Source organism: Ceratotherium simum, chromosome 11 (assembly GCF_057802395.1).
Source record: "Ceratotherium simum simum isolate JZ-2026a chromosome 11, ASM5780239v1, whole genome shotgun sequence".
Classification (NCBI taxonomy): Eukaryota; Metazoa; Chordata; class Mammalia; order Perissodactyla; family Rhinocerotidae; genus Ceratotherium; species Ceratotherium simum.
This window is the reverse complement of record NC_141910.1, coordinates 57,254,343-57,265,989: the sequence shown is the minus strand read 5'-3', so window position 1 is coordinate 57,265,989 and position 11,647 is coordinate 57,254,343. Positions and strand designations below refer to the sequence as shown.

General features: G+C 41.1%; 1 non-coding gene across 1 annotated transcript; it reads right to left on the bottom strand.

Moving 5' to 3' along the window:
* Positions 1-10,858: 10,858 nt before the first annotated feature.
* On the bottom strand, positions 10,859-10,961 carry LOC147916013 (U6 spliceosomal RNA). The gene has a single exon (XR_015553708.1). It is a non-coding gene; the product is annotated as a U6 spliceosomal RNA (small nuclear RNA).
* Positions 10,962-11,647: the final 686 nt, after the last annotated feature.

Sequence of the window (11,647 nt, the reverse complement as noted above, 5' to 3'; positions counted from 1 at the left end):
GATAGAGCACACTTTTTTCCTCATTTTGCACAAAGCAAGCTAGGGTTTGAGGACAATATTCTGCCTAGCTCATTGCATTTTGGATTATTTAATTTTAAGGAGAAATTATTTATAAGAAAAATATTTATAATTGGAATTATTAAGAAATTCTAGGTCATAAAAAGCTACTCTCCTCCAAACTTTGAAATTGGTTTTATATTTCAGTTTTTAAAATTCTAAAAAAAATTATTCAGAATTTGAGTGTCCCTTTTCCTACTTACCTTTTCACCCAAGAGAGTTCCTTAATTAGTATGTTACCATTTCTTTACCTGTAAAATTCAGATGATATCACTGAGAATTTCATAAGTGGAGTGATTTAAAGCTATTTTAAGAGTCACTTTCTTCCTTAAGAAGTTCCCTCCAGAGAACATTGTACCTTAGAGAATCGTATCAACACTAGGTAGGAACTTAGATACCACAAGTTAACTCTGCCTGCATCCTCCCCACCAGACCCTGAACCAAATATTCTGGGAACAACGTGAAAGGAACCTGCATGTCCTAGTAGATTCTAAGAGATGGAGTGATGGTTCCTGGCCTCTGCTAGTCAATTCTCCTGTGATCAGCCTAAAATTAAAGAATAAGAAGTTAAGACAGTCTGCGCATGGTGAGGAAATTCCCTCCAATTTTCTAGTTTTTGTTGAGAAATGTATGAAGAAGGGCAACTGACAACATGATACCCTCCTACACTACTTATCTATAGTTGTGTTACTCAAAGTGTGGTCCTTGGACTAGGGCCAGCATGTGAACTATTTGTCAATCATCTGCAATGAGATAAATACAGAATTTAAAAGTAAACATGTCAATACCTGTATAGCAATTTGACATTGCCACAACATCCAAGGAAGTAATCTGTGGACTCATCTTTATTTAACAGTGTACACACTAATCTGGGCTTGTCAGACTTGGGTGGTGAATCCCATTGGCTCAAACTGTTATCTAGTCACATGTAATAAAGAATATATCTATCCATTACAGATTAGAAATCCAAAACTCTAAAAAGATGATAGGTGATAGATAGATAGATAGATAGATAGATAGATAGATAGATAGATAGATAGATAGATGAGAAGAATGAACAGGTCCTTTGCCACAGACAGTTTGAGAAGCACAGTGCTATCATATTCACCAAACTTGTAAATTAACTGTTCATTGTCCTCCTAGGTTGATTGTAAGCTCCATGAGTGCAGGAACTGTGTCTTCTTCAATGCTATATCACTAAAACCTAGTACAAATCCTGGTTTGTTGAATGAACAAATGAGCAATATTTAGAGTTCTGCTTCCCTCCCAGATTGGGCAGCCATTTGATGTCAAGAGAAGGCGATCACGGCACATATGTCAAGTGAAGATAGAGATCACTCACAAGCTCTCACTCTCCCCACTTACCCAGTCTTCAGTGCCAAGGCAATAAGACAGAAGACTCCAGAATACATCACCAAATTTATAAGTCATGCCTCTAGAGAAACATGACCCCCTCTGTAGAATTCATTTTATCACACCACCTTTTCAGGAACACAGCTATTCCAAAAGCAGAGTACAACTGACATTTCTTATGTTAAGTAATTATTGTGTGGAAGTTATCAGTGTCCCATAAACATGCCATGGTTCTTTATAAACTTCAGAGGGTAAGCAGGCTCAAGTTTCAGGGCTTCTGACATTACAAAAAACCCACACGTGTCATGCCCTTGTCCCCAAAAAGACACAGAAGAGACAGACCGCATTCACCGTGTCAGAATATTTTGATTTAAAGTATATTTTGTCAACAAGTAGTAGAAAGAGAAAACATTAGGATAGAATCCACAGCGGCTCCCACCTGAGGGAGGTACAGTCCCCTAAGGGGGGCTTGGAAAGGGGTGGATGATCCAGTTATCTGTTGCTGCACAGCAAACCCCTCCAAATTAAAATGGCATAAAACCACCATGTTATTACGCTCACAGATTTTGTGGGTCAGGAATTCAGATAGGGTACAGTTGTCTCTGCTCCACAACACCTGGGATCTCAGCTAGGAAGATTCAAATAGCTGAGAAGTTCTCAAATAACCAGAGACCAGAATTATGTGGAGACTTCTTCACTCACATGTTTGGTGCCTGGGCCGAGATGACTCAAAGGCTGGGTTTAGCTGGAACCGTTGACCAAGACAACTATTTACACATAGACTTTGTCATAGCATGACACTCTGGGGGTAGCCAACTTCTTACATGGTGTCTCTGGCCTCCAAGATTAAGACTTCCTGCAAACAAGAGGGAAGGTACATAGCCTTTTAGGACCAAACCTCAGAGGTCACATAGTGTCACTTTTGCTGTACTGTGTTGGCCAGAGCAAGCACAAGCACACCCAGATTCAAGAGGAGGTAACATAGACCCACCCCCCTCTTGATGGGAGAAGTGTCAAAGAATGAACAACCACATTTTAAAACCTCTCCAGTGCAGAAAACTTCTGAGACTTCAATGAACAGCAGCCAGGAATGCTAAAAGAATCCTACAAAGCATGTGATAGTCTTGCACCTCAAAGAACTGGTCTTCCCAGGATGCCAGGAGGGCCCCTACCTACAAACACTAGATCCTTAGATTCTGAGAGCTGGATAGAGGCCATTTCATCCAAGAACATGACGCCCCCCCCGCCGATCCATTTTACAAAAGTGGAAATCAAAGTCTGGAGTCGATGAGCTGAAACTAGACTCCAGGCCTCTTTCTTCCAAGGTGGATAGCCCTAAGAAACTTTTTAAGATAACATACTTTCTTCAAGTATGTTATCCTAGTGTATAAAATCATCAGTGAATGTTAAAACTGGTGGTGACAGTGTGGTGAGTAACAGCATATTTACATGGTGAATGTGCCCACACATTGTTGACTAATTATAAAAAAAAAAAAATGACTTTACAATGGAGAAATCTGGTGGATACCATCTTAACCCAGCGATCAAAGTGACAAATGGGCATTGATACCGACTCAATACAGAGTTGACATAAGGGAAGCCATATTGTAGAGGGGAAACCATATTGTGACTTGGAATGACCTCTGATTAACTCTGGACTTTATGGTCCCTCCCAGCTGCTATAAGTTGATAACCTTATTCTTTTGAGTTCCTTAGGAATGTGATGACCCCTGGGCAGAGAGTCTATGCTGATAGCCATCATCAATGACAACTAAAGGATCAAGGTATAGGGCGTTGCTCCAGTCTCTGATGCATATAAAGTAAAACAAAAGACTGCCAGGAACTAAGACCAAATGGATGCCTCCACCCAGTAATCAGATGGATGCCCCACCCTGGGACCAGATGCCTCCCCCACTCAGAGACCAGCCCTCTATATAACTGGCCTGTAGTCTTTGTTCTGTAAGATGGTTCTTTGAGACATTAGGTGGCCATCTTACCCCTTGCTAGCAAGATGTAATAAACTGCCCTTTCTTTTCCACCATCCTGCCTCTTGACGATTGGCTTTTGTCTCGCAGCGAGAAGATCATGTCCTTTGTGCGGTAACAGAATCATTTGCCTCCTGATATGATGCACTGATAAGGCACATCACTTCTGTGATATTCTTGCCCAGAATGCATAGCCTGAATCTAATCATGACTGAGGAACATTCTACAAATAATTGAGCTATGTTTTTCAAAAAGTGCAAGATCATGAAAGACAGTCTGCTTGCTCTCAAGTAATTCAGAAAAAAATACTATACTGATAGATACGCACACATATAACAGAGGAGAATGTAAATGACAAAGAGGATAAAGTAAATGAATACAATATGAACAGTTGGTGAATCTGGAAAAGGGGTTTGCAGAAGGTCTTGTATTTTTCTTGCAACTTTTCTATAAGTTTTGCATAAGTTTGAGATTATATCAAAATCAAAAGTTACACAATCAGCAACAACAAAACGTTTATTTGTGAATTTCTGGGGGTATTCTCCCAGCTACTGCAATAAATTCCATTTCTTAACTCTTCAAGCAGTAATAGTTTAAACAAACCACAACGCTCTGGGTTCCATTCTCAGGAAACTCTGTCTGGTCTTCAGGAAGTAGATCTGGGCTGTTGAGGGAGAAGTCAATGAGAATATTTCAGGGTACAAATGGGCCCTACATATAGATCTTTTATGTCATGTCTTAGTTGGGTTACAGGTTAACCCACTTAACCAACAGGTTAAGTTGGTATAACAAAGAGACCCCAAATCCAGAGGCTTAAATAAATAGAAGTTCCATTCTCTCATCAAACAGTCCAGGAAGGTTGGACAGCTTTGCCATCCTCAATCTGAAGTATCCATCTCTGGGTCCAAGGGAGCAGCTTCTATTGCCATTTCCTAGCCAGAGGAGACAGGGAAAGAAAGAAGGAAAGACACATAGCTTCATTATAAAATTCAATCTGGAAGTTTGCATACATCACTTCCATTCTCACTTTCTTGGCCAAAATTTAATTACATGCCACAGTTAGACAGTAGGGAGGCTGAGTAATCAGCCTCTATCTGGGTGGACGCCAGCCATGTTCCAGCTAAAACTCAGGGTGGGGGTAATGTTCTATTATTAAGAGGAAGAGAGTGAGAAAGGATAATTGTAAGTAATTAGAGCTTCTGCCCAGGGAACAGAGAGTGGGGGTCTTCTATAGGACTAGCAGAGCATCAGAGCGATGTTTCCAACAGAGGTATGGATTTCGAGAGGAGGTAGGAAATTCATGGGAGAAACTGGGCTCCCAAAATAGACACTGTCCTGTTTGGTACCCATTTGAGTAAATTATTTAAGTAGCCATAAGATTACCAGAGACCCAAGGTACTTTATTCTGGAGACAGAGACCAATCAAAGCTTTCTCTGCCATAGAGAGTCAGGATTGCCATGGTCAAATTATTTTCATTCTGTTGACAAAATAAAATGTCTTTACACAAACAAAGCTGTCCTCATCCATGCACACATACGTGTACACTCACAGACAGAGCGCATGAGCTTGCTCCAGGATACTTCCAGGGTCTTCCCTTAGCGATTCTCTTCATTGATTAGGAGTGCCAGGAATATTTAAACTGTCGACTCTCGCTTACTTTATATGGTTACTAAATGCTGTCTGTAAAATAACAGGCAAAGTACTCAACATTGCTTTTTAAGGGATTATGTCTTGACTCGTCAAATTTATGAGTGGCTAAATTGCTTTAGGTACATCTGAAAAAATAACTTATCCCAAAATAGGCAAGCTAATGCGTCTGTATTTTAGTTACTTAAAGCTTTATTTCATTTTTGAGGGTTTTCCTTCAAAATAGCACTCCAAAATGTCACTTTCTCTTCCCACCTTTCTTCTCACATCTCTATAGGGTACAGACAGGTACATGGGCGGACCGCATTGGGCTCTGCTTTTTCCATCCAACTTCACTGTACCCCTAGGGAGGCTGAGAGGAAGCTAATGAGGGTGCGAGAGGATACTGTCTGCTTTGTCAGAATAGCCAATTTGCCATTTTAACCCAAGTCCTAAAGATGTGTGGACCACCGAGGCACATTAGGCATTTATCATCATCACAGAGCCTGAAGAAAAGACAAGGCCACTCATGCACAGGAAACCACAGATCTTGAAGCCCCCAGTGTGCCACAGAAAGGCTTTGAAAGTCACTCTGGTTCCCCATGGACCATCCTCCTGACCCTTCCTGTGCCCCAGATCTGGAGGAACTGACCCCTCCTCCCTGCCGGTGACTCGTCCAGGTGCCCACCTAGGCTCTCCTTGGCTCCCTAAGTTACAGCCTCTACAGCCAGCCCTTCTGTACATGCCCAGTCACAGCCTCAGGCCAAAGGACTTTCAGAAAGACTGCCAACCATGGCTCATGCCACAGACCTCTCAGTGTCAAGAGCAGGGGCATCCCTGCCCCTAACTGCCAGCTCTGCTGCTCTAGTACACGCCCCCACTCTGCTTTTCAATATCCCCAACCAAGGATTGTCAGTGGAAGCAACATCCACATCTAGTGGAGGGCAGAGTCAAATGAAGAGGTGACATGCGTAGTGGTTACAGGTGTGGTGTTGGAGTATGATTGGGTTTGCATCCTGGCTCTGCCACTTTCTGACTCTGTGACCTGAGCAAGGGACACCTCTCTGTGCCACAGTTTCCTTCTTGTTAAAATCTGATTGATAATAGCACCTACTTCATAGGACAGTGTAGAGTTAGTTAATACACGTAAATCACTTAGAACCATGCCTGACATAATTAAGGCTCAATAAACCTTTGCTATCGCCATCATTATTATCGTTACTATTATTATAGAATCTGACAATTAGAAGATCATTAGTGACCATGTCCAAAGCAATTTTAATAAACAAAAGGGGAAATATAAGCCAGTGTGAATGTGGACAGATAGGTGAATTGGCGGGGTGGGGGTGAAGTGTTGAGAAGGTGGAAACATAGAATTTGGTCAAAAGGAGGAAAACAGGTAAGTAATAACAACCAAAGAAGGCCACAGGGTCAAAAAGGAACCAGTTCATTCTTTCACCATAACTTGACAGAAAAATTGGTATAAAGCTTTGGTAATTCTGATGAATTGATGAATTGGTATGAATTTAAGATAATCTATTAACAGTAATGAAAATATTAATCATAACTTAAGCAAAATATTTCATGTATACTTTCAAAATAGCTAGTGTATATCTCACTTTATTCTTAAGTCTAAAGATACAGGGAGGCCCTTTGACCCAATTTTACAGGAGGAAATCAAGTCTCGCGTGAGATGCCTTGTCCCGAGCCACACATCCACCCTGGATAAACTTCTCTCTCATCTCTAAGTTCTTAATATTTCAGAAATGCTTATATATGTCACCCCATACTCATAAACCTCAGAGAATCCCTACTATTAATGAGAGCAAGTTAATTTTCTTAGTTTGGAGTTAAAGAACGGCCTGAGAGCCTGCTTGCCCAAGCTTCTCACTCGGGACAGGGTCCATAGCAGAATCTCCCACGCTCCTCCTCCTGGTCAATGGGGGTTCCCTGAGCAAGTGTATTTGCTCAGACTCTGGCCCCGTCCAGAACCCTGATCATCTTCCTCTTCTGTTTACCTCATTCCTTTTCCACTGGGCCCCAACACCGGAACTGAGGGTGAAAGCCCCTCTTTGCACTTCAAAAACTGACCAGTGGACACTCATTTGGGACTTACTCACCACCACTCCACAAGGTATTTGTCTGCATGTGTATCTTATCTGGATTTGGGGTCAGGAAAGTTCTGCCTCCTCACAGTCCTCTGCCTTCCTACAGCAACAGGCCTCACGCCTGTCGCCAGATGTTTTACTCCCTCCTCTGGTTCCTCAGGTGGTTTGTACGAAGCCCTAGTGACTCAACAGTGCGTGTTCCCTTCCGCGTTTCTCCTCCTGGCAACTCCCTGGGGTCTCACTGTCTAAATGTAAGAGGTTCTGTGCTGAGAGACAACACTGACCAAGAGAAATTGGCAGCGAGTGGTGTTTGCAAGGTCACTCTGGGACCAAGCCAACCAACCGGGGGAGGGGCGGGGGCTGCTGCCCCCAGGAGAAGCCCTCCCATCTCCAGTTGGGGGGCTGACACTTGCTCCCCCAGAACCTTGGCTTATCAAGCTTGGCACATTGCAGAGCACTTCATGCTCCTTGTTCTTTCTCCATCCATGACAGAACTGCTGTTTAAAAGCTCTCCTTAGGTATTTAAAGCATTTTGAACGTTGTGTTGTAAAGACGTTTGACCTTTTATTTTACATTCATCTAGTCACTGGCAGTGGCTTTGAAACTGCATTTAAATACAGCAGGGAGTAGGAAGGGGTTGTAAAATTTGGAGCTTAGGTTAAATAAATCCTCTAACTGTAATTTCCTTTATTAGGAAAAGGGAAGATGTCACGGAAGTAAGAAGGGAGATGCATTGGCTGCCTGTTGATGCTATAACAAATTACGACAAACTTAGCGGCTTTAAAAACATAAACCTATTATCTTACAGTTCTGGAGGGCAGAAGTCTGAGGCATGTCTCAAGAGGCTAAAATCAAGGGGTACGCAGGGCTGCCTCCTTTATGGAGGCTCTACGAGAGAATCTGTTTTCTTGCCTTTTCCAGAAGGTGCTCACAGTCCTTGACTTCTGAGCGCTTCCATCTCAGAACCAGCAGTGGCAGGTTCAGTCCTTCTGACATTGAATTACTCTGAGCTCCTCCACAGTGCCATCTTCCTCCAACTCACTCTCTTCCACTTTTAAGGACCCTTCTGATTACATTGGGCCCACCAGGATAATTCCCTATTTTAAGATAAGGTGACTAGCAACATTAATTCCATCTGCAACCTTAATTTCCCTTTGCCATGTAACCCAATATATTCACAGCTTCTAAGGATCAAGATATAGACATCTTTCGAGGAGGGGAGGCGTTACTCTGCCTACCATAAGAGATACAACTGGAGCTATGCTCAGCTCGCAGTTTAGTGATCCTGGCATTGAAATCCGAAATTGGGAAGACAATTTCAAGGTAGTCTGAACCATCCCCACATCTCCCAGCCTCCCACATTCAAAATGGGTCTGCCAAGGTTCTGGCCACATAGACTGATCAAGACTCAGGTCCCAGGGATGCAAGCTAAAGCAGGGTCGTCTGTAACATGGAAAGAGCTCTGATGACTAATGTTTGTAGAATTCATGGAAGTCCAAGTTCTCTGAACTGCTCTCCCTCAACCAACCATTTACCTAATGAATCCTCTCCACATCTTGGGTAAATCCCATTGACTGACGGCACAGCACAGTGAAGGCTCTCTGCTAGATGGCTAATTTCTGATATATACTAATATTGTCACTGCCGCGAATTGAGTTGGATGCTCAGCCATGTCAGTTGTGATTGTACCCCAACCTGTGTATGCCAGTTGTATACGCTCTTGTAATTAAATGTCACATAAACCAATGAAAGATAAACATGAAAAGAGAGTTGTTTTTATGTACACCAAGTGGAATGCCTTAGAAAGACTTGATAAAGATGAGCCAGTTAAAAAGAAAAAAAAAAGAGGCAGGCAAATTAGATGGTAAAACAATTGTAAAAGATAGGAAATAAAATCATCAAAATCTCAAAGGATTTTGTCAAAAAGCAGAAGTGGAGCCAATAGTGGGAAACTAGTGACAGTTAAGAAACTGGCATAACTGGAGCACAGTGGAAGCAAGGTGGGGGACAGTCTTGATAATTTAAACTAGCCGTGTAAGTGATGTGAACCTGGCCTTTATTGGCTGAAGAATGGGTGGGTTAGGTCTGACTGATGTGAATGCCATTTGTAATTCACCCGAGGATGGATTTGAGGATAGTTTGAAAAATGCTGTACAGATAGGAGGATTATTTCTAAAAGTGAGCAAGACAGCTCCTCCTTGGTCACAGTGGTCTTTGTTCCCTCAAATCCTCCCTGTCTTCCTGCCAGCAACTAGCAGGAGTCTGGAAACTTCATTCCCTCTGAAAAGTCTGCCACCCTGTGTGTGATCCCAGGCTGACAGATGGGACCACTGAAATAATACTTCTCTGAAAAACTACTTCCAGAAAATCCCAGCTCTTTGCTTGGTCACCTTTCCCCCTTTGAAAACAGTTATTAATTTGGGGAATATTGAAGAGTATCTGGTGATAGATCTTCTGACCTCATCCTCCTTCTGGTCATGAGCATGTCCAGAAAAGAGGATAAATACTTTCTTTAGTCTTACAGTCTTCATGGGCTTTGTGTCCATATATTCAACAAGTCAGACCTAAATGAATTCAAGATAGTGGAGGAAGACAACAGGAGCCCTGGCTACACATTTTCCTTGCCTTTCCTTTCTCTATGGGTTTTCTACCAGTTGGAATGCAGAGGCTGCTGTCTGTGAGCCTATGGCTGCTCTAGAAGGAAGAGTTGGGTCATTGAATGAGCTGGAATCCTGGTGTGCATGTGTAGATGCCAAGCAAAAACACATGGACTCCACATTCCTAACCCTTTACCAGTCCCAGCCCTAAAGGGCCAAGGTAAATGTAATTGTATGTAGATGGGTCTAGAAAGAGATATTTTACTGTAATTCCAAAACCAGAAAATAAACCAACAGACTTAAAACTAAAATATGATGGTTGAAGGTTGAGAGAAGTAAGTTGTGTAAGTAACAGAAATGTCTCATATACTAAGCAAATCAACAAATGATACTTTGAATTGGTAAATCATATCCAGATTACTACTAGGAGAATTAAAAATAGAAATAGTTAAAGGAAGATGTGGGACAGCGGAGGAACTTCTTTTCATTGGATACTTTCTTGTACTGTTTAAATGTGTATGTAAGTAGTAAAAGGTCTAGAAAAAGGTACATTAAACTTTTAAAAATGTGTGCATCTAGAGAAGGGGAGTGGAAAGTGATGGAGAATATTTATCCTTTTTGCTTTGCTTAACCTCTGTGTTATTCCCAATGAACATGTGTTCCCATTGAAATTAAAATTTAAAAATTGACAATAAGTGATTATACATTTATAAAGTAGAAGATTATGAAACTACTTACAGTATCATTGTTGTGGAAGACTAATGACATCGAAAATGTTCATAATAGGTGGGCAAACTTTTAAGAAGAGCCTTAAGTCCCATTCATGCATGGGCAAAATGAATCTGACCACATTCAAATTGTTTGATTCAAGGCTTAAAATATTTTTTAAATCACTTGTTTTATCAGTTATAATTTTTTTTAATTGCTGAAAATAATCAGGTTTAAAAAGAAGGATAAAAATTATAGTAAAATCCTCATGTCCATCCCGTAGATAACATTCTATTGGATAATCTTTCAGATTTTTTTCCGCGAATTTATAAATTTTCACTCTATACATAGACACATAGACATGTACACACATAAGATTTCATTAAACAAAAATGGGATAATATAATTCCTACTGTTCTACAAAAATAATAGGAATGGTTCAAAAATATGTGCATCATTCTTGCAGTAGGGCCCTGTTAATTTTTTCTGTATCCTTCTAAGTTTATAATATGAACTGCTATAGTGAGGATAGTGTTTAAAATATTATCAAAATTATAAAGACTTTTGAATTTAAAATGAATTCAAAGACAATTAGCTTAAAAAGCCCAAAAGGCTTTATTGAGTTAACAGTAAGTTTAAAAAATGAAATTAATTTTAAAGCATTGATTTTTTTCTAAAAGACTGAGACATTTAAATTGTTTTTTAATTCAGTGTTTCAACTCAAGAAATTGAAATTAACTCAATTTAGCTTTTCTATAGTGTTTGCAAATAGGTCTTAATATTCATATGGCCCAAACACCAACACGTGCCAACTCGTGGACTTCTGGCTATTCCCCCAGAAAGCTGGATTCAGCAGTCAGCAGGCTTGCCTGGGACAGCAGTGCTTAGAAGATTGGTTGGGGCGGGTGGGAAGCACCATTTAGTTCTTGAGATTCCTAAATCACTGTTGAATGTGATGGTTCTATGCCATATACCCTTAAAAAGGATGACATTGGAGTTTTAGGCTACCTCTTGTTCTACAGAAATCTAGTCTTAGAAAAGCTTCATTCACCAGCTCTAATTATTGCCATCCCCTGGAAGGCTGCCACCTTGCCCACAGTATCTACTGTCTTTCTCTTTTGTGCTTCCTCTTGATGGAAAGACTCTGCCTTCATTGAAAACTGGATTAAGAAAGTACTTCCTCTGAGTCCAGTGGCCCCTCTGTGACACTGA